Raw genomic sequence first — 20,194 nt, 5'->3', positions numbered from 1 at the left:
CCGAACCAATGGGCTACGGCTGGGAGATCAAAAGAAGCTTCATAGGAAATTCTAGGGATAGGTCTGTCAAAAATAGAATAGTGAACGGGAACCATAAAACCATTGCAGATTTGATATAAATGGTCTTTGTGAGAGGGTTTCCACAATTTCCGATGGTACAAGTGAATGGGTGTTGGGTCATGGGTTGTCCATCTCCAACCAAGGACAGGAAACTCAGAATTAAAACAAAGGGTATCCATAATGTAAGCAGAGTAATAGAATGGTGGGATTTTTCTCTCAGTGACTCTGGTTTTGGCCCTAAACTCACGAATAGCCATGACCAATTTATCAGACAAAATAGTGGCCCAATCCATGATTATACTATTGACGGCTGCTTCCATTAAAGGAACCATATCAATATGAATATTTGCAGAGTCATGAAATCCCCACAATCTACACATCATAATCCCGGCGTAGCAATAAGGTGAAGCCAAAGAAGCATTGGAGTACTTACCCGACATATCATGCTTGTGTTTAGTTGGATTCTGCCTCCACTCTCGGAGAGGTTCGGATGGCGATTCATTCTCCTTCGCGAATTTCTCCAAAAAGGCTCTATTATAGACTAGCTCGGGTTGAGGCAAATGATACATCCGTCTCAAGTCATCAGGCTTGAAGGAACCAAAAATCCTTCCATCCTTAGTATGGAAGGTTCTATCAGTGAGAGTAATTTCTTCAATTGCCCAACGTACCACATCAGTATAAGGCAAGACTTGTTCTCTGGCTGCTATTCTGTGCAGAAAGGAGTCAGCCAAATCTTTAAGAGTTGCCTCAGACTTTCTTAGTTCATCCACACTAGCCTTCGTTACTGTCTGTTCTGGTTGTTCTGCTTCTAGCAAATTGTATGTACCTTGCCATGTAGTACCAGGAAGACCAGTGCATGTAGTATCTGAGATTAAGCCTTTCTTTGAAACCATAGCAGCTTGGCCTGAGACAGGTGTTGGAGTAGAACCTGCCACCTTTTTGAACTTCTTTCCCATCATATTCAAACTCCTCTCGGTTGAATTCTACACAAATGCAAGAGAAATCGTAACAAAGAAATAACAATGACGATCCATAACGGGATAGATATATAACTTGAAGCGTGGTGAGATTAATTCTAAAAGTGGCTGCGGATCTAATGATTTGAGAGGGCACCGCAGATGCAATGATGGTGATTTTACGGCCTGCAGCTTCATAAATGACCATTACTTAAGTTATTAAACCAAATGACCCCTTAAAGCGTGCAATAGATTTCTTCAAGGGTCTAATCGTAATTGCTCGTTAATTCGAAGGGGCAAAGCTTTAAATACGCATGCATTACCTTATCCCTTTACTTAACGGCATTTTGAAATTTGTGCTTTTGTCAAATCGGATTTAAATATAACTTTAATGCTTTGAAATAATCATCCTTTTATTAGGAGTTCTGGTCATCATTAAGCGTCATCGCATCGCATCGGGAGTGTGAGTGACATTATCATTTGGGAGAGATCTTGGCGAATGCCGATTGCGACATTGTATCATATTAGCGCGCAAACATAATCCCTAAATGCATATCAATTGATTTACCGACTACCGATAGCGATATCACATCGCATCGGGAAAAAGATCTGAACGTCTTATGAAGATGTATGGGATTCTGCCGACTACCGATAGCGATATCGCATCGGGGAAAAGATGTGTGCTTTTTCTGTGTGTGCATTGGCTATCGCCGATGGCCGATAGCGATATCGCATCGGAAAGAACCAAGGTAGCAAACGGTCTTGCGATTGCCTTTTCGGACTTAACCAAAAATTTCTTATTATTTGTTCAAAAAGGCTTTTGTTAACAAATTCATTTGATTATCATACCTTTTTCGAACAAATTCATTAATGCCAATTAAAATTTTTAAAAGGGACCCATTTCATATGTTAATTGTTTGTGATAAAAATATTATGAAATGGGGGGTTGTTGTAGGGCACAACATGTTGTTGGGATCATATAATATGCTTTTAGGTATGGACTGATTGTATCTTCATAGGACCAAGGTGGATTGTTATGACAAAGCTATTGAACTTTTGGATGACAATGGGGAACAAAGAATCTTGCAGGGTAAGAAGAAAGATACATTAATAAGAATGGTGACAGCTATGTAGGCAAATCTCAGTCACAAAAAAGGGTGTGAGTTATTTGTAGTGCATATTTCTAGTGATAAATGTAAAGATGTTCAGGATGAAAAGTTATTGAGCATGTACCCAATCTTGTAGTAGTTTCAGGATGTATTTCCCATAGAAATTTCAGAGTTGTTGCCTCACAGAGAACACCAACATCAAAGGAACCATACAGGATGAGCACACCAAAGTTAGTAGAGTTGATGTTGCAGTTGAAGCAAATGATTGACAAGGGATACATTAGACCAAGTGTATCACCTTGGGGTGCACCAATGTTGTTTGTGAAAAATAAGGATGGACTCTCAGGTTATGCATTAATTATAGGGAGTTGAACAAGGTGACCATCAAGAATAGGTATCCATTGCTGAGTATTAATGACTTGTTCAACCAATAGAAGGTAGCAACAGTGTTCTCGAAGATTGACTTGAGATCTAGATATCATCAGGTACACATGAAAGAAGAGGACATCTACGAGACCTGTTTCCGGACTAGGTATGGGAATTATGAGTTTGTTGTAGTTCCATTTGGTTTGACTAATGCTCCAGCTACTTTCATGTTCTTGATGAATAGTGTGTTGATTCATTATCTGGACAAGTTAGATATTATATTCATTGATGACATCTTGATATATTCTAAGAATGAGGAAGAGCATGTCGAGCATTTAGCAGCAGTATTGAGATTGATTAGAGAGAATCAGTTGTATTCTAAGCTCAGTAAACACAGTTTCTTTCAAACAGAGGTACATTACTTGGGACATGTTGTTTCCAAGGAGGGTATAGCAGTCGATCTAGAGAAGATAAGAGTTATCATGGAATGGGAAGCTCCTAGAAATGTGGATGAGGTAAGCTCATTTTTGGGGCTAGTAGTTTATTATAGGAGGTTCATCATGAACTTCTCTCAGATTTCTTATCCTATTACGTCACTACAGAGGAAAGGTAAGAAATTTGAATGGGTTGAGGAATGTGAAGCAACTGTTTAAGCAATTGAAGCAGTTGTTGACAAATTCTCTAGTTTTAAAGATTTCATATCCAAACAAAGAGTTTGTGATGTGTATAGATGTCTACAGAGAGGACTTGGTGGAGTCTTAATACAGGAAGGAAAGGTAGTGTGTTATGAGTCACAGAAACTGAATGAGCATGAGAAGAATTATCTGAAACATGATCTTGAGTTGGCAGCGATCATCCATGCATTGAAGATGTGGAGACACTATCTTCTTGGCGGGAGGTTTGTATTGATGAGCGATCACAGTGAATTGAGGTATATGTTTGACCAACCAAATGTTAATGGTAGGAAAGCTATATGGTTGGACACAATTAGCGAGTTTAACTTTGAGATCTGGTACATAAAGGGTAAGGAGAACAGGGTTGCAGATTCTCTTAGCAAGAGAGCATATGTAAATCACATAGAAGATATGAGTTCTTATGGGACAGACTTATGTGATCACATCTTATTGGCAGAACAATAGGATGACATGTACATGGAACTTATGCAGAGCTTACAGTAGGGTATAGGTAATCAGGATGTGAACTATCGTCTTACACCAGATGGTTTAGTTAGATTTAGGGACAATATTTATGTGTCGAATGATAGTGAGATAAAGAAGACTATCTTGAAATAATTTCATGCTAAGACATATTTAGGTCACCCATGATACTAGAAGACATTGACAGTGGTGAAGAAGTTTTATTATTGGCCGAATCTGAAGAAGGAAGTGGCAGATTTTTTGGCTAGATTATTATATTGTCAACAAATAAAAGCATAATGTAATCACCCAAGCGGATTACTACAGCCAATTCTGATTCCATAGTGGAAATGGGAGGTCATTTCCATGGATTTCAGAACAGGTTTTTCGAGGACATCTAGGTAGCATGATTCCATCATGGTTGTGGTTGACAGGTTGACAAAAGTAGTGCACTTCATTCCAGTGAAGTCTACTTATTCAGCGAATGATGTATCATATGTCTTAATCTGAAATGTCGTGAGGTTGCATGGTGTTCCAAGGAATATTGTGTCAGACAAGAATTCTAAGTTCACTTCTAGATTCTAGAAATAGTTATTAGCAGGTTTGGAGACAGAGCTGGCCTTCAAGACATCTTATCATCTACATACAGATGGAAAGATGGAGAGGGTCAACAAGATATTGGAGGACATGTTGAGGATATATGTGATGCATCATTATAGGAGATGGGAGGAGTACCTTCCATTGGTTGAGTTTGATTACAATAATGGTTAACAAGAGTCACCGAGGATGAGTCTATTCGAGGCACTGTATGGGTGGAGTTGTAATACTCCAATCAGTTGGAGTGATCCAATGAATAGGGAGTTGATAGGACCGGACATGTTGGCAGAAATGGAACAGGAAATGCAGGTAATCAAGAATAATTTGAAGGCAACACAAGACAAATAGGAAAGTTATCAAATTGGAACAGGTTGTTTAAGGATTTTTAGGTTGGGGAACAAGTGTACTTACACATCAAGCCCAAGTAGAGCTCCTTAAGGATCAGATCATGTGCCAAGCCAGAACCTTGTTTTTGTGGACATTTCAAGATTGTTGAAAGGGTTGTACCAGTAGCCTATCAACTAACACTGCCTATGACAGTGAAATTCCATGATGTTTTCCATGTGCCATTTCTTAAGAAATATGTTAAAGATGTTGATCATGTGATTGACTAGTCTGTATTGAAGGTGGAGCTAGAACGAGAATTCCAGCTGGAACCTCAGTTTATTTTTCATAGAAAGATGCTCATGCTCCGGAACCGAGCAATCGAGTAGGTAAAAGTGTAGTGGAAGCACTTTGGACCTAATGAAGTTACATGGGAGAAGGAGGGTCAAATGTGGGCTATGTATCCTTCTCTATTTGCTAGTTGAGCGGATTTGTTTGGCATATATTTTGCTGTGATGTTTTGGTATATGTATATATGTATATGGATGTAAATTCTGCCATGAGTTGTGTTATAAAGCTCCAATAAGCGGTATGGGTGGCATGTTGCTATGATTGTAATGTTGTTATGTTTCTCATGTTGGTTTGGTTTCAGCAGGTTGATCATTGTAAATACCACATCGAACTAAGTTATAAAGCTCCATGGGTAGTATTTTTTGATTTCGAGTGGTATTGTTGGTTGTAGGTGTCATTGAACACCGAGGATGGTGTTCCCCCAAAGGGGAGGGTTCTATAACATCCCTGGTAAAAAAAATACATGTAATAAAGTTAATAAAGGAAAAATAATAACCATGGTCATGGGACACTTATTCCAAGTTGAATGTTGGGAAAAACATCCTAGTGTGGGTGTTCATTTAGTTTATTATGGCTAAGAAAATTGGCAAAGGAAATGGAAAAGGCTTTGGAAAGGCAATGTGGCATTAATTGGCATTTTATTTATGAAAATAATGGAAATTAGGAGAAAAGGAAGGTGAAAGGTCACAGGTTGCATGTGAGCAGGAAAATGAAGGAAAATAATGGAAAATGAAGAAAATAGAGGCCTCATTAATAAAAAGGCTTTTGAGGATCAGTTTGAAGCTTTTTTCCAGTTCATTTTTGGAGCTCTCTCTCTACTCTCTCATACTCTCATAAACTTAGAGTATTCTTGGAGCACTCTAGCATTGGAGGAAAGAAGGCAAAGGAAGGATAAGGAAGCAAGAGGAAGCAAAGATCAAGCAAGGAAGAGCAGGATCAAGCAGTTGTAGCGGGGTTACTTGCATGTATCAAGTTGCATGTATGATTTCCTTTCTATTTTTGGCATGCATGTGTGTTTTTTGTTCTCTTGTTATCATTAGCATGGGTTTTTCCAGGTATGAAAGTGTTCTTCAACCTTGCCTTTCCATTTCTAGATAGCCATGATGTGATGGGGTTCTCTTGTTTCAATTGAGTTGGATTCTCGAATGGATTTGAAGCTGAGTGAGGTGGTATCAAGATTGATCACAATTCTTAGGAATCCCGAGGTAGGGATATACAGTAAACCTTGATTGTGAATACCCTTGATTGGGCCTAGGAATCCCTTGATTGGGCCTAGGAATCCCTTGACTAGTTGATCTAGGTGGATATTGGTGGCCACCCACCTATTCCACTTGGACCCTCACCATTGTTCTTTCAGTTTTTTTCAGTTTCGTTAATTGTAGCACAATTTACTATTTTTTGGCATTTTTTCGAGTCCTAAACTTCTGGAGTCGTTTTGAGGCCCCAAACGACGTTTTTCTTTTGGCAAAATAAATCCAACAATTTTTATCAAATTTGCATCAGAAATTGTAGTCCTCTAAGAGATCTTTCCAATGAGGTATCATACGCATCAAACGGAGATAATATGACCAAGTTACGACCCCGAGAAGTTGGTTGCGTAACTAACCCCAATAGGGCCCATAAACTCTTGGTGTTACATCTCTTCGGGTTAGGGTTTTGGTTGTTTAGGGTTTTCTCTTATTGTTCAATAATAAAAAGGCCATTGAGCCTCATTGTAACTCAGTTGGGAGGCATGTAGCCACGACATCTCTTCTTAGAGATAAGCTACCATCACCCGAGCTAGTCGTATTTCCATTCTGTTTGTAAGCATATTTCAGTGTTTGATATTAATGAAATGAAGTGTTATTTCTATTGTATCTCTATATTTATGGTTATATCTGTAATTTTTTGCATTCCTGTTTAAATCTAGATCAGTGGTATCAGAGCGGTCTTCTCTTTCTCTGTTTTTCTTTGCATGTCCCCAATGAGTCCAAGATATAAGGAGTTAGGGCTCGATCTTCTTGAACCTTTGCAAGATCAACCTCGCAAGCCTTGACGGCTACCCATGGGGGAAGAAAATAAAGATGAGGGAGCAGGAGATCCTATCAAAATATTGTTTGAGGAGGCCCTTGAGAAACAAAGGAACTCAATGATGTATAACTTTGTCCAGATCCTTCAACAGTTTCCCACCAGCGGCGCATCCACATCCAGCAGCCACTCTAGAGGCTCCACACCTTTTAAGGTACAAGTAAACTTTGAAATTCCCATACTTGAGGGCCAAATATATACAGATGTCGTAGATAAATGGTTAAATCTACTAGAAGGATATTTTTTTGTTCATGATTTTTCCGGCTGGGAAAAAAATACTTTTGCTCCTCTCAATGTCGCCCCCCACGTCAAGGACTTGTGGGAAACCTACTGTGAGCAGAAGGATGAAAGTATGACCTCACTATTTTTAGCTGCTCCCACTTGGAATTATTTCTGGGACACCATCAAAGAGCAGTAATACCCTTCCAGGAGCTATGAGGAAAAATACATAAAGTGGACCACGCTGGGGTACGGAAGGGACCAAGATGTGCGGAGTTTACCAATGATTTTCATACCATTCACACGAAGTTAGGTATCAAGGATTCTAAGAAACATTTGGTACTCAAGTACTGCGGCTGCCTACATAAATACATCTAAGACGAGATGGAGTTCCTGGACATCTCCTCGCTCGGCATGGCATACCAATACACCATCAAGATCGAGCAGAATTTTAAACAGAAGAAGCAAGACTTTGGATCTGTGAATCCGAAGCAAGGGAAAGGTGCCCCCAAACCATAGAACAAAGGACAAAGCCAAGGCAGGATGGCCCAGGACAACCCTCCAAAGCCACAATCAAATGATAACATTGTGAAACCAAAGAAGGACACGGGAAAGTGGTGTGAGTTCCATAAGAGCTCCACTCACAACACAAGTGAGTGTTGGGACAAGCAGTCACTGGTGGCTGAGCTGAAGGCTTCAGAATCAGATTCATGTTCTGACGTTGAGTCAAAACCTAACAAGGGGAATGACAAAGGGAAGCAGATTATCGATGCAGAGCTGAACACCACCGTTGCTACCACGAAGATCTAGAAGGAGGAACCCGAAGATCCATAGGAGGAGGAGCATCTCTTCCACTCCCAGATGTGGGTAAAGGGTTCCCCACTACAGTTCATTGTCGACAGTGGGAGCCAAAAGAACCTCATTGTAGCAGAGGTCGTGAAGAATCTAGGCTTACCGACCATAGCACACCCACAACCGTACACCACTGAGTGGCTTCACCGAGGACAGGATCTTTGCATGAGCTAGTAGGGTCACCTTCCATACAGCTTCAACCCCTTCACAGATGAGGTATTATGTGACATTTCTCACCTTTATGTTTGTGATGTATTATTAGGCCAACCATACTTGTGGAAGCGACATGTTGTGTATGAGTCAAGGCCTCGCGCTGTTATTGTTACCTTGGGAAATAAGTTGTACATGATATCAAAGGCAGCACCGCCTACCGCCATCTCTCTAGTTACTACAAAACAATGTAGTAAGCTCATTTCCAAAATTGGGAAATTTGTTTTCCTGATGATAGACCCTCAGGGAAGGAAGAAGATGATGGCCACGACCTCCAAGCAGGGCCCCTCCACATGATAGCAATAGATGGACAAGGTCATGGAGGAGTACGAGGACACCTTCACCTCCCCAGCAGGGGTGCCTCTGCACTATTAGGTCAAGCACTCCATCGATCTAACCCCATGTTATGAAACCAGCTCACAAAAGATAGAAAAGATAGATCAACGCCTTAGAATTCAGCCTCTTCGAGGGAGCAACCTCCTTTACATTACATAAATGAACAATTATTGGACGATTCAAATGACAAAACCTCCTTTCTATATATAGGAGTCTAAGGAGTCACAATATAACCCAGCCGACCTAACAATAATAATATAAAGCCACAAAAATAACAATAGAGGGATTCTATGGGGCACAGTAATAACAATATGGGGACAATATGGGCACAACAATATTAATAAGGGATACAACCACAATAGTAATGGGGTAATCACTAGTATTATAGGGACCTAACATGCCCCTCTCCTTCAAAAAAATGTTGTCCTCAACGCTTGAGTAGTTCTGGATGCTTCTGTATAAAATTCTCATCCTCCCATGTGGAATCTTCAGCGGATAAGTTCTTCCACTTGATGAGATACTCCGAAATTGATCGATTTCATAGTTGTCAAGTTCTTGTTTCTGTGACTACTTCCAATTCCAATATAATTTTTCCTTCCTCGTCAAGTTCTGGAAATATTGTTTGAACTGGGAGCTTGTCACCTATAACCTTCTTTAAACATGAAACATGGAAAACTGGGTGCACTCGAGAAGCTACAAGAAGCTCCAATTTGTATGCCATAGTACCAATCTTTTGCAACACCTTGTACGGACCATAATACTTTGGTGATAATTTATTATCCTTCTTAGCTTGCTTGAGGGACATTTTTTTATATGGTTGTAGCCGTAGGAATACCCAATCACCTACATCAAAACTTCTTTCACTACGATGTTGATCTGCCTATTGTTTCATTCTATTCTGTGCCAACACGAGGTTATCCTTTAAGAGTTGGAGGACTTGTTGTTGATGTTCGATGTGATGTTCCACTGCCTGAACCTTAGAATTTTCTCTTAAATATGATGTGATGGATGGTGGCTGATATCCATAAAGTGCCATAAATGGGGTCATTTTTGTTGTTGTATGGAAGGAAGTGTTATACCACCATTCAGCCAGAGGCAACCATTTGACCCATTGTGTCTGTTTATCAGATACAAAGCAACGAAGATATCCTTCCAAACATTTGTTTACTATCTCAGTTTTCCCATCAAATTGAGGATGATAAGATGAGCTATGAGCTAACTGAGTACCAAGACAAGAAAATAATTCTGTCCAAAAATTTCCAGTGAAAATGGGATCTCTGTCACTTACAATAATCTTTGGGTTTCCATGTAGCTTTTGAATTTTTTCCATAAATGCAGTAGAAACTGTACTGGCTTTAAATGGATGTGATAATGCACAAAAGTGTGCATACTTGGTAAGTCTGTCAACTACCACCATGATGACACTCTTTCCCTCAGACTTGGGTAAACCTGTGATAAAATCCATTGAAACCTCCTCCCAACGTTGGCTTGGAATGGATAAAGGTTGTAATAGACCCGGGTCTTAATTGTTTCAACTTTATTTTGTTGGCAAACCAAACATTCCGCCACAAACTTTTGAATATCTGATTTAAGGCCATCCCAAAAAAATCCTTCTTAACCCTGTGGTAAGTTTTTAAAAATCCTGAGTGCCCTCCTAAGGGAGAAGTGTGCAATTCCATAAGAATCTTTTGTTTGAGTTGGGAATTCTTACAGAGGTATAAGCGATCTTTGTACCATAACGAATCATTTTTCCAGCTAAATGTATCAGATGTACTGGAATCTTGTTGTAACTTTTGAATAAGTGCCCACACTTCTTCATCATTCTTCCATTCCTCCCTTGCTTCATTTATCCAATCTGGTTGGATAATAGAAATGGCGCACAACAATGCTTCCACATCCTCATCCTTTCTTGAGAGTGCATCTGCCACCACATTTTGCTTCCCTTTTTTGTAGATGATTTCAAAGTCATAACCCAACATCTTTGTGACCCACTTTTGTTGCTCTTCAGAGGATAATCTTTGTTCTAAAAAGTATTTAAGGCTATCATGATCCGTTTTTACCTTGAAGTGTCTTCCCATTAGGTAGGGTCGCCATTTCTTAAGTGCATGTAGTATTGCCAACATTTCCTTCTCATAAATAGCTTTGTTGAAAAACTTTCCCTTGATTGGACGACTTTCAAAAGCAATGGGTCTTTCATCTTGCATTAAAACAGCACCAATTCCATTTCCTGAAGCATCACATTCCACAATAAAGGTTTTTGTGAAGTCTGGTGTAGCTAAGACCGGTGCTTGGCACATTGCCTCTTTAAGATGTTCGAAGGCCTTTGTTGCTTCTGGAGTCCATGAAAATGCATCTTTCTTCAATAATGTTGTTAGAGGTGCTGCTATTCTCCCATAATTCTTAACAAACTTGCGATAATACCCTGTCAACCCGAGAAATCCTCGCAGATGCTTTATGGATGTGGGGATTTTCCATTCCTTAATGGCTTTAATTTTGCTAGGGTCTACCTTAACTCCTTCATGAGATACAATATGACCCAGATATTCCACCTCTTGTACTCCAAAGAAACATTTGGATCTTTTTGCATATAATTGTTTCTCCTCCAATAGTTGTAGCACCTTGTCAACATGTTCAACATGATCCTTCCAAGACTTGCTGTAGATTAGTATATCATCAAAAAATACTAACACAAATTTTCTAAGGAAGGGTTTGAAAATGGAATTCATCAAACCTTGAAATGTAGAAGGTGCATTGGTAAGGCCAAAAGGCATGACCAAAAATTCATAATGACCCTCATGAGTTCTAAATGTTGTTTTCGGAATGTCTTCAGTCTTCATTCTGATTTGATGATATCCTGAACGAAGATCCAACTTGGTGAAGTAAATTGATCCATGCAATTCATCCAGTAATTCATCAATGACAGGAATGGGAAACTTATCTTTAATAGTGAGCTTGTTGAGCTCCCTATAATCTGGACACATGCGCCATGATCCATCCTTCTTGTGCACCAATACTACTGGAGTAGAGAAAGAACTTTGACTAGGTTGAATTATACCAGCCTCTAGCATTTCTGCAACCATACGTTCAATTTCACTCTTTTGGGCATAGGGATATCTGTACGGCCTGATGTTTGGAGGAACACTTCCTGGAATCAGATGAATAGCATGATCATGATCACGAATAGGTGGGAGACCTTTGGGAGTCTCAAATACCTTGGAATGATTGTCCAAGACTTTTTGGAGATCTGGAGAAATAGATGATTCCGATGTGGAAACATCTAGCGAACATAATTGTGCAATTACACCTCTTTGTTCCTTTTTTAGAAGCTTTGTCATACCATTAGAGCTGATTATCTTTCTCGGTTTCCCTGCAATACCCCTTAATTCAACTTCCTTTCCTTCCATAGAAAATTTCATGAAAAGTTCTTGAAAATTAAAAGCTATTGTACCCAAGGATTGTAGCCATTGGACTCCTAGTACAACATCAGCACCTCCATTGGAATGGAAAGCATTGGGCTAGTCAATACATATTCTCCCATGGATAGCTTGATATTATGGCACTTTCTAGAGCAATTTATTGTTCCTCCATTTGCAACCATCACTTGACACTCTGGTGCTGGATATAGGAAGCAATTCAATTCTTTTGCTACCTTACAATGAATAAAATTGTGGGTACTTCCTGAATCAATCAACACTATTACCTTTTTCTTCTTGATTTGTCCTTCTATCTTGATGGTTTGAGGAGTGGTAATTCTAGCCAATGCATTACAAGATATGGTCGGATTCATTTCTTCTTTATCTAGGCTTTGTTCCTAGAGTATATCCTCTTCTTTTGACCTTTCTTTCTCCTTTTCTTCTTCCTCTTCACAATCTATGTAGAATAATTTCTTCTCAGCACACTTATGACCTTTAGTGTATTTGCTATCACAACTGTAACAAAGCCTTTTGCTCTTTTTTCTTCCAATTGTTGTGGTGTCAACCTTATAGGTTGTGGAAGACTAGGGGAAACAACACTTCCATCTTTATAGTTGTGAGTGGTATGCTTCCTGGTTGCCATAATTTTGCTTTCCATTTTTCTTGCTAACCTGAATGCCTTCTCTAATGAATCAGGTTCCCAAAGGCGAACATCATGTTGGATATTATCCTTTAAAGTCCCTATGAACATATCAAAATATTTTTTACGCTTATGTTCAATTTTTGGAACTCCTCAATGTGCTCCATTATTGAACCCTTTTGTTTGAGACTTATCAATTGGCTAAAAAAAGTGTTGCTTTTTGTATCCTCATAATGTGTTGTCAATTCTTCCGTAAAAATTGCCCAAGTGATAATTTGTTTATGAGAGCAAAGCCATTGATACCATACAAACTGATTTGGTTCCAAATATAAAGTTGCAATATGTACCTTTTGTGTGTTTTGCACATTATTGAGATCGAAAAATTGCTCCATCTGTAATATCCATGTTGCAAGATCTTTTCCATCAAACTTCCTCATCGATTTTTGGAATATGTTGGGTCTTCGATCCAACATTAGAGTCTATGAAATCATGATTAACATTTCTTTTGTTCTCATCATGAGTTTCCTTTACTACCCTTTCACCATTAGTAAGCATTTCTTGTAGAAACTTTGTCAAATCTGTCTTCAAATCTTCCATGCATGTCTTCAAATCGTCCATCTTAGCTTCCACGTCATTCATCTTAGCTTCTACGCCTTTCTTTAAACCATCCATCTTAGCTTCTACATCTTTCTTTAAACCATCCATCTTAGATTTGTTACTTTTTGTGCAAGTGACACTTGTTTCACTTGGTCTCGTAATTTTGATATATCATGTTGCATTTCTTCCTCTTCTTCATGAGTCATGCTAGAGCTTTCAGGTTGCTTACTAGGTGTTTGCATTTTCTTTCCTCAAGGCATCAATTATTGATAATAATGCTTTACTATGTCCTTCGAATTCCTTCAAACTAATTTTTCAAACCAAGCTTATGCAAAAATTTAAAAAAAACTACACAGCTTTTTTCACTTTATAGGAGCTTGATATTGAATATGATGTATCTCTGTAATTTCGGATCATCTAGTTTTCAAAATGCGATCTGCGCTAGCCCTCTACGTCCTCTTTCCAATGCCACCAGCCTGATCCAAATTGGATTCTCAAGGGAAGAGTTATGCCAAATCTCCCACAATGACCTGATTATAGACTAGTTCAGTAGAGCAAACTTGTACAACGTGCCATGAGTCACTATTTTGACCTTTGGCTCTGAAAAATATACACAAGAAACTATAGTCCGTCCTCTTTTTTTACCTTCTTATGAAATTTCAATCCGATTCTCAGAGAGAAAGTTATGACAATTTTCCCCATGTCACATGTTTGGAATGTAATTCAGGAGTCTGCAAAAAGACCAACTTCCTCAGATCATATCTCCGCAAATATAGTGCAAAAAGCTCTGAAATTCGGACACGAGGTTCAATGCGATTTTGTCTCAAATGGATTTTTTTTTTTAGCTTCTGAAACAACGCAGAAAAAAAAGTTATAGTGAAAATTCCATGATGACCTATTTGGAGCAGCGAAACCCTAGAATCCAAAGCTCTGATACCAAATGTTATGAAACCAGCTCACAAAAGATAGAAAAGATAGATCCACGCCTTAGAATTCAGCCTCTTTGAGGGGGAAACCTCCTTTACATTACATAAATGAACAATTCTTGGATGATTCAAATGACAAAACCTCCTTTCTATATATAGGAGTCTAAGGAGTCACAATGTAACCCAGCCAACCTAACAATAATAATATAAAGCCACAAAAATAACAACAGAGGGATTCTATGGGGAACAGTAATAAAAATATGGGGACAATAGGGGCACAACAATATTAATAAGGGATACAACCACAATAGTAATGGGGTAATCACTAGTATTATAGGGACCTAACACCCCAGGTGTGTCGTTGCCCAATGGACCAATCTATCGGCGCTCCATTCTAGAGAACGATGAAATCAAGAGGCAGATTTAGGAGTTGTTGTAGAAAGGTCACATCTAGCCGAGTTCATCACCCTGTGGGTGCCTGATCGTGTTGGTATAGAAGAAGGATGGGACTTGAAGACTTTGTATTGACTATTGGGCACTGGACAAGATCATTGTCCGAAATAGGTACCTGATCCCATAGATTGATGACCTTTTGGACCAACTCAAGTGGGAAAAATATTTCAACAAGATCAACTTAAAGTCCAAATATCACAAGGTACCAATCGAAGCCTCTGATGTGTGGAAGACTGCCTTCAAAGCCAAGGAGGGCCTTTTTGAATGGTTGGTTATGCCTTTCAGGTTGACGAATGCTCCTGCAACCTTCACGAGGTTGATGGGTGACATTTTGCAGCCATTCACCAACTCATTTGTAGTAGTATACTTGGATAACATCCTGATATTCAACCAGAGTTGGGAAGAGCACCTCCACCACATTCGACGGGTTCTCCAAACACTGCGGCAACACAAGTTGTGTGCCAATTTAGAGAAATTCACTTTTGGCATGACCCAGGTTCAATATCTGGGATAAATTATTGATGAATGGAGGGTGCATGTGGATCTAGCCAAGATCCAAGTCATTCAGGATTGGCCATCCCCAACCACTCTGACAGAGCTCCGCAGCTTTCTGGGTCTTGCCAATTTCTACCACATGTTCATGTTGGGGTTCTCTCATATCACCTGGCCCTTGAGTCAAGTCACCAAGGGAGGAGCGAAAGAAAATTTCTTTTGGTCTGAATCTCAACAGAAGGCATTCGCAGAGTTGAAACATCGCCTCTACTCTACACCAGCGCTCACATTACTACACTTGAAACAACCATTTGAGATCAAGACATATGCCTCTGACTATGTTATTGGGGCAATCCTTACTTAACGGGGGCATCCAGTGGAATATCACATTGAGACACTTTCAGACACAGTCCAGAAGTATCCCACTTATGACAAAGAGATGTATTCCATTGTGCAGGCCTGCAGACAATGGAAGCATTACATTTTGGGGAAGGAAACGGTCATCCACACACACCACCAACCCCTATAGTTCATACAGATGCAAGGGAAGTTGTAGAATGATTGCCATCAAAAGTGGTCCACATACCTACAACAGTTCCATTTGAATATCAAGTACAAGAAGGGCAGCACCAATAATGTTGTAGACAGCCTCAGCCGACCATGGATCATGGCGTTAACCACCGTGCTCAACTGTTGTGGGCATGAAACTTCTGATTGGCCACTTCTCTACAAAAAGTGACCCAGAATTTGGCCACACATACCATACGCTCTTGGAGGGTCAGCCAATTCCAAATTTTCACCTCCAAGATGCTCTCTTATGCCACCCAGGACACCTTTGTGTTCCTTCAAGCAAGCATGCCAAGATGATTTGGGAAGCACACTACAGTCAGGCCATTGGGCATTTCAGGGTCGATAAAATGGTGGCAGTACTGCAAAAGTATTTCTATTGGCCAAATCTTCGACAAGATGTCGGGAAGTACATCAAATCCTGCACTGCCTGCGCCATTGCCAAACTGACCATTAAGAAGCAAGGCCTCTATACTTTGTTGCCTACCCCTAGTCGATCTTGGGAATCCATCTCCATGGATTACATGTCGGGCCTTCCTTCTACTAAACATGGGAACGACTTTGTTTTTGTGGTTGTCGACAGATTCTCAAAGATGGCCATTAGGGTGGCCTATAAGAAGAATATCACCGCAGAAGCCACTACTAAAATATTCTTTGAACGAGTGTGGGTACACTTTGGGATCCCACAATCTATCATCTCAGATCGGGATAGCAGGTTCCTCAGTACATTTTGGTCCAGTCTCTGGTCGATGTCAGACACCAATCTCACTAAGTCCACAGCTTTCCATCCCCAAACTGATGGCCAGAAAGAGGTCGTCAATAGGATGATTGTAAACATTTTGCGCATGTAAAACTCAAATAATCCACGCACATGGGATGAGAACCTCCCCTATGTCTAACATAGTTATAACTGAGCTCTCCACAACTTGATTGGCCACATCCCTTTTCAGGTGCCCTTAGGATTCCAGCCACTATGTCCCATTGATGTGGCCATACCATTTGCAGCGACTCAGGTAGATTCAACTCATGTCCAGTCCGAAGCCAATAAGGAAAATAGTTTCATTAAGAACATTCAACACATCCACCAACAGGTCCATGGCATATTGGACAAAGTCAATGCTAAGTACAAGCAGCGGCATGATCAGAATCGGGTGCCACACAAGTTCTAGGTGGGCGACAAAGTTTGGCTACATTTGTAGAAGGAGTGCCTCGCTAGGCCCCACCGCAAGATTCGCCCGCTTTGATATGGGTCATACACCATCACCAAGGTTGTGGGAGATAATTCTTTTGAGCTCATCATGCCTTCGGCCATACTTTCCACCATTATTGGACACATCCGACATTGCAGAACAGCTCACACCAACAGAGTTAAATCCAGACTACATGGAAAAAGTTGTAATTGATCGAATCATGGACACATAGATCAAAAACACTCGCTAAAAGAATATCCAGATGTATCGAGTTGTCAAAGCCAGCCAACTCTTGCGCCAAGGCAAATGGCGCACCAGGGACCAAGTTCAGCAGAAGTTTCCTCATCTCATGGAGGAACTTAATGCAATGGAGACCATTGCTTCCTAGGGGGGAGGACTGATCCAAGTGGATATTGGTGACCACCCACCTATTCCACTTTGACCCTCATAATTGTTCTTTCATTTTTTTCAGTTTCCTTAATTGTAGCACAATTTACTATTTTTGGCAGTTTTTCAAGTCCTGAACTTCCGGAGCCGTTTTGAGGCCCCAAACGACATTTTTTTGGATAAAAAAATTCAATGACTTCCAAGGGATTCACATCAATAGTTGTAGCCCTCGGAGATATCTTTCCAACGAGGTATCATACACATCAAATGGAGATAATATGACCAAGTTACAACCCCGGGAAGTTGGCTGCCCAACTAACCCCAACGAGGCCCATAAACTCTTGGAGTTACATCTCCTCAAGTTAGGGTTTTGGTTTTTTATGGTTTTCTCTTGTTGTTCAATAATAAAAAGGCCCTTGAGCCTCATTGTAACCTAGTTGAAAGGCATGTAGCTGTCACATCTCTTCTTAGAGATAAGCTACCATCACCCGAGCTAGTCTTATTTCCATTTTGTTTATAAGCATATTTTAGTATTTGATATTAATTAGTTGAAGTGTTATTTCTGTTGCATCTCTGTATTTATGGTTAAATATGGATCACTAGTAATGGCGGGATACATGTTAAAGCTGAGAGGTTGAGACAGACAAATTCCTCACAATTTAGGTGGAGAGATTCGGAGGCATCCATGCTTGTTTAGGGCCTAGTGATCCAATGGGATTGTAGTAAAGCCTGATTTTGTTGATAAGGTTTCAAGCCTAGGAATCCCTTGGTGGGATATACAGTAAAGCCTGAGGAATCCCTAGTTGGTTTTGTTTTGAGACCCACATTTATGTTTCGAATATGGTACAGGGCTGATTGGCTAAAAGAAAGATTTAGTTCATCCCAATCTATGGTCGGGTGGTTCATGGAAGTCCCTGACTTGGTTGGCTTATGCATTCATTAATAATATTTCCTTCTCCTTTGGTATTTCACGTGTAAATTTACTTGTTCATATGTGGTATTATGGTTGTTATATCCTTGTTATTTCTATTGGTTATATGTTGGTTATAAGTATGGTTTATGACAAACTTTGGTTATGGCTCTCATCATGATTTGATTAGTACATGAGATGTGAATGAATATATGACCTAATAGATGATAATGCAGCTATTGTGATAAGGCATCAATCCTTATTTACGAATCTCAGATAAGTATGAGACCCCTATGATTATATATGTTGTTATGACCTATAGATTACATATTTGTGATATGCTTGATAAAATTCCTGTCATGGCTAGTAGGGTTCCAATCAATTCCTTGTACAAATTTTTTCATTAGTATCCTTATTTCATGGTTGTTTATCGTTTCTGAAAGTTTCATGAAGTTCTGGGAAGTGGCTAAGTCCTAGCCCTTAAAAAGTGGCACAGAATCTGGGGTCTCTGGTACAGAAATGCCTGAAAATGGAAACAACTAATGGCATGCCTTGTTGTGGGAGAAATTGTAGGGCCTCAGTCGCATGCATGGCTTGTCATGGAAGCATATGGGGGTCTAGCTCAGCAAAAGTACAAGTTGTCTCATGGGTTAGGCACCTGGAAGGGTTGGTTGTCTCTTGAAGGGTTTGTAGTTCCTGAGTAAGATCTATTTGGGTTTGATTTGTCGGTTCCACTTCCTTAACCATACATAGGGAGTTGAATCACATCATAGTATCCTATCGTCACATGTTTACCCCAATGGACCAGTTAGCTTGGGTAAATGTGAGAGGAGGATGTTACATTGGACATGTGGTAAGTAGAATATCAAGAGGGATGGTCTGCAAAAGTAGGTGGTAGGCCTCAGATTTACAATGCACAGGAAACACAGACTATTGGGAATGTTGGGTAGAGCATTCCTCGAATCTATGCAGTATTGGATAACTAGAAAGCAGATCACCAGGCATCTATTATCAAGATAGATGGTAAGATTTTTGATCAAGTTGTTTCTATTTTGATTGAACCTGGACCTAATTATAGTTATGTTAATCCTCACTTGGTGGATAAGTGGGATTTGAATACAGAAGTGCATGCAGAATCTTCATTAGTGTAGTTGGCTATAGGTACAAAGAGAAGAGTTCATTATTGGGTAAGAGCTTATGCAGTTGAGTTAAATGGTATGCCTACATCAACGCATCTAAATGTACTTCCATGGGGATCATATAGTATTATTTTGGGTATATATTGGCTATATCTTCATAGGACCAAGGTGGATTGTTATGACAAGGATATTCAATACTTGGTTGACAATGGAGAACACAGAATCTTGCAAGGTAAGAAGAAAACTACATCAGTTAGAATGGTTACAAGAAAACTGTAGTCATAGGAAAGGGTGTGTGTTATTTGTAGTGCATATTTCTAGTGATAAAGGTAAGGATTTTGAGGATGCGATAGTATTGAGCAGGTACCCAGTTTTATAGTAGTTCCAAGATGTATTTCCCGTGGAGATTTTAGAGTTGTCACCTCACAGGGAAGTGGACTTTTCTATTGAATTGGTACCAAGGGAAAATGATCTGATTTTGATCACTATATTTTTTTCATCCATCTCAATGCATTTGGAGTGGAAAAAGTGGAGGAATCAACTCATGGGACCATTTTTACCGATGGGACCCAGTTTGGCGAAACGAGGTATGAAACCTTCCGGGAGTGTTTTGAGGCATCAAACGACGTTTTTGGGGGTAAAATTTTGTCGCTTCCAGGTAGCACCTTTTAATTCTATTCTACACATAGATACCTTTCCAAACGACGTTTTTGGGGGTAAAATTTTGTCGCTTCCAGGTAGCACCTATTAATTCTATTCTACACATAGATACCTTTCCAATGGCGCAATAAGTGCGTCAATCTAAGTCTATATGTAAAAGTTACGCCACTTAGAAGTTGACCTTCCTATTTTCACACCTATAGTTCGAGAGGATGTTGCGTCAGCCCCCATTATTTA

This window comes from Pinus tabuliformis, chromosome 5_1 (genome assembly GCF_031772625.1).
Source record: "Pinus tabuliformis cultivar Carrire ecotype Pingquan chromosome 5_1, CPIR1, whole genome shotgun sequence".
In the NCBI taxonomy this organism is placed as follows: domain Eukaryota; kingdom Viridiplantae; phylum Streptophyta; class Pinopsida; order Pinales; family Pinaceae; genus Pinus; species Pinus tabuliformis.
The sequence above is the reverse complement of the archived record's forward strand: the minus strand, read 5'-3'. Positions refer to the sequence as shown.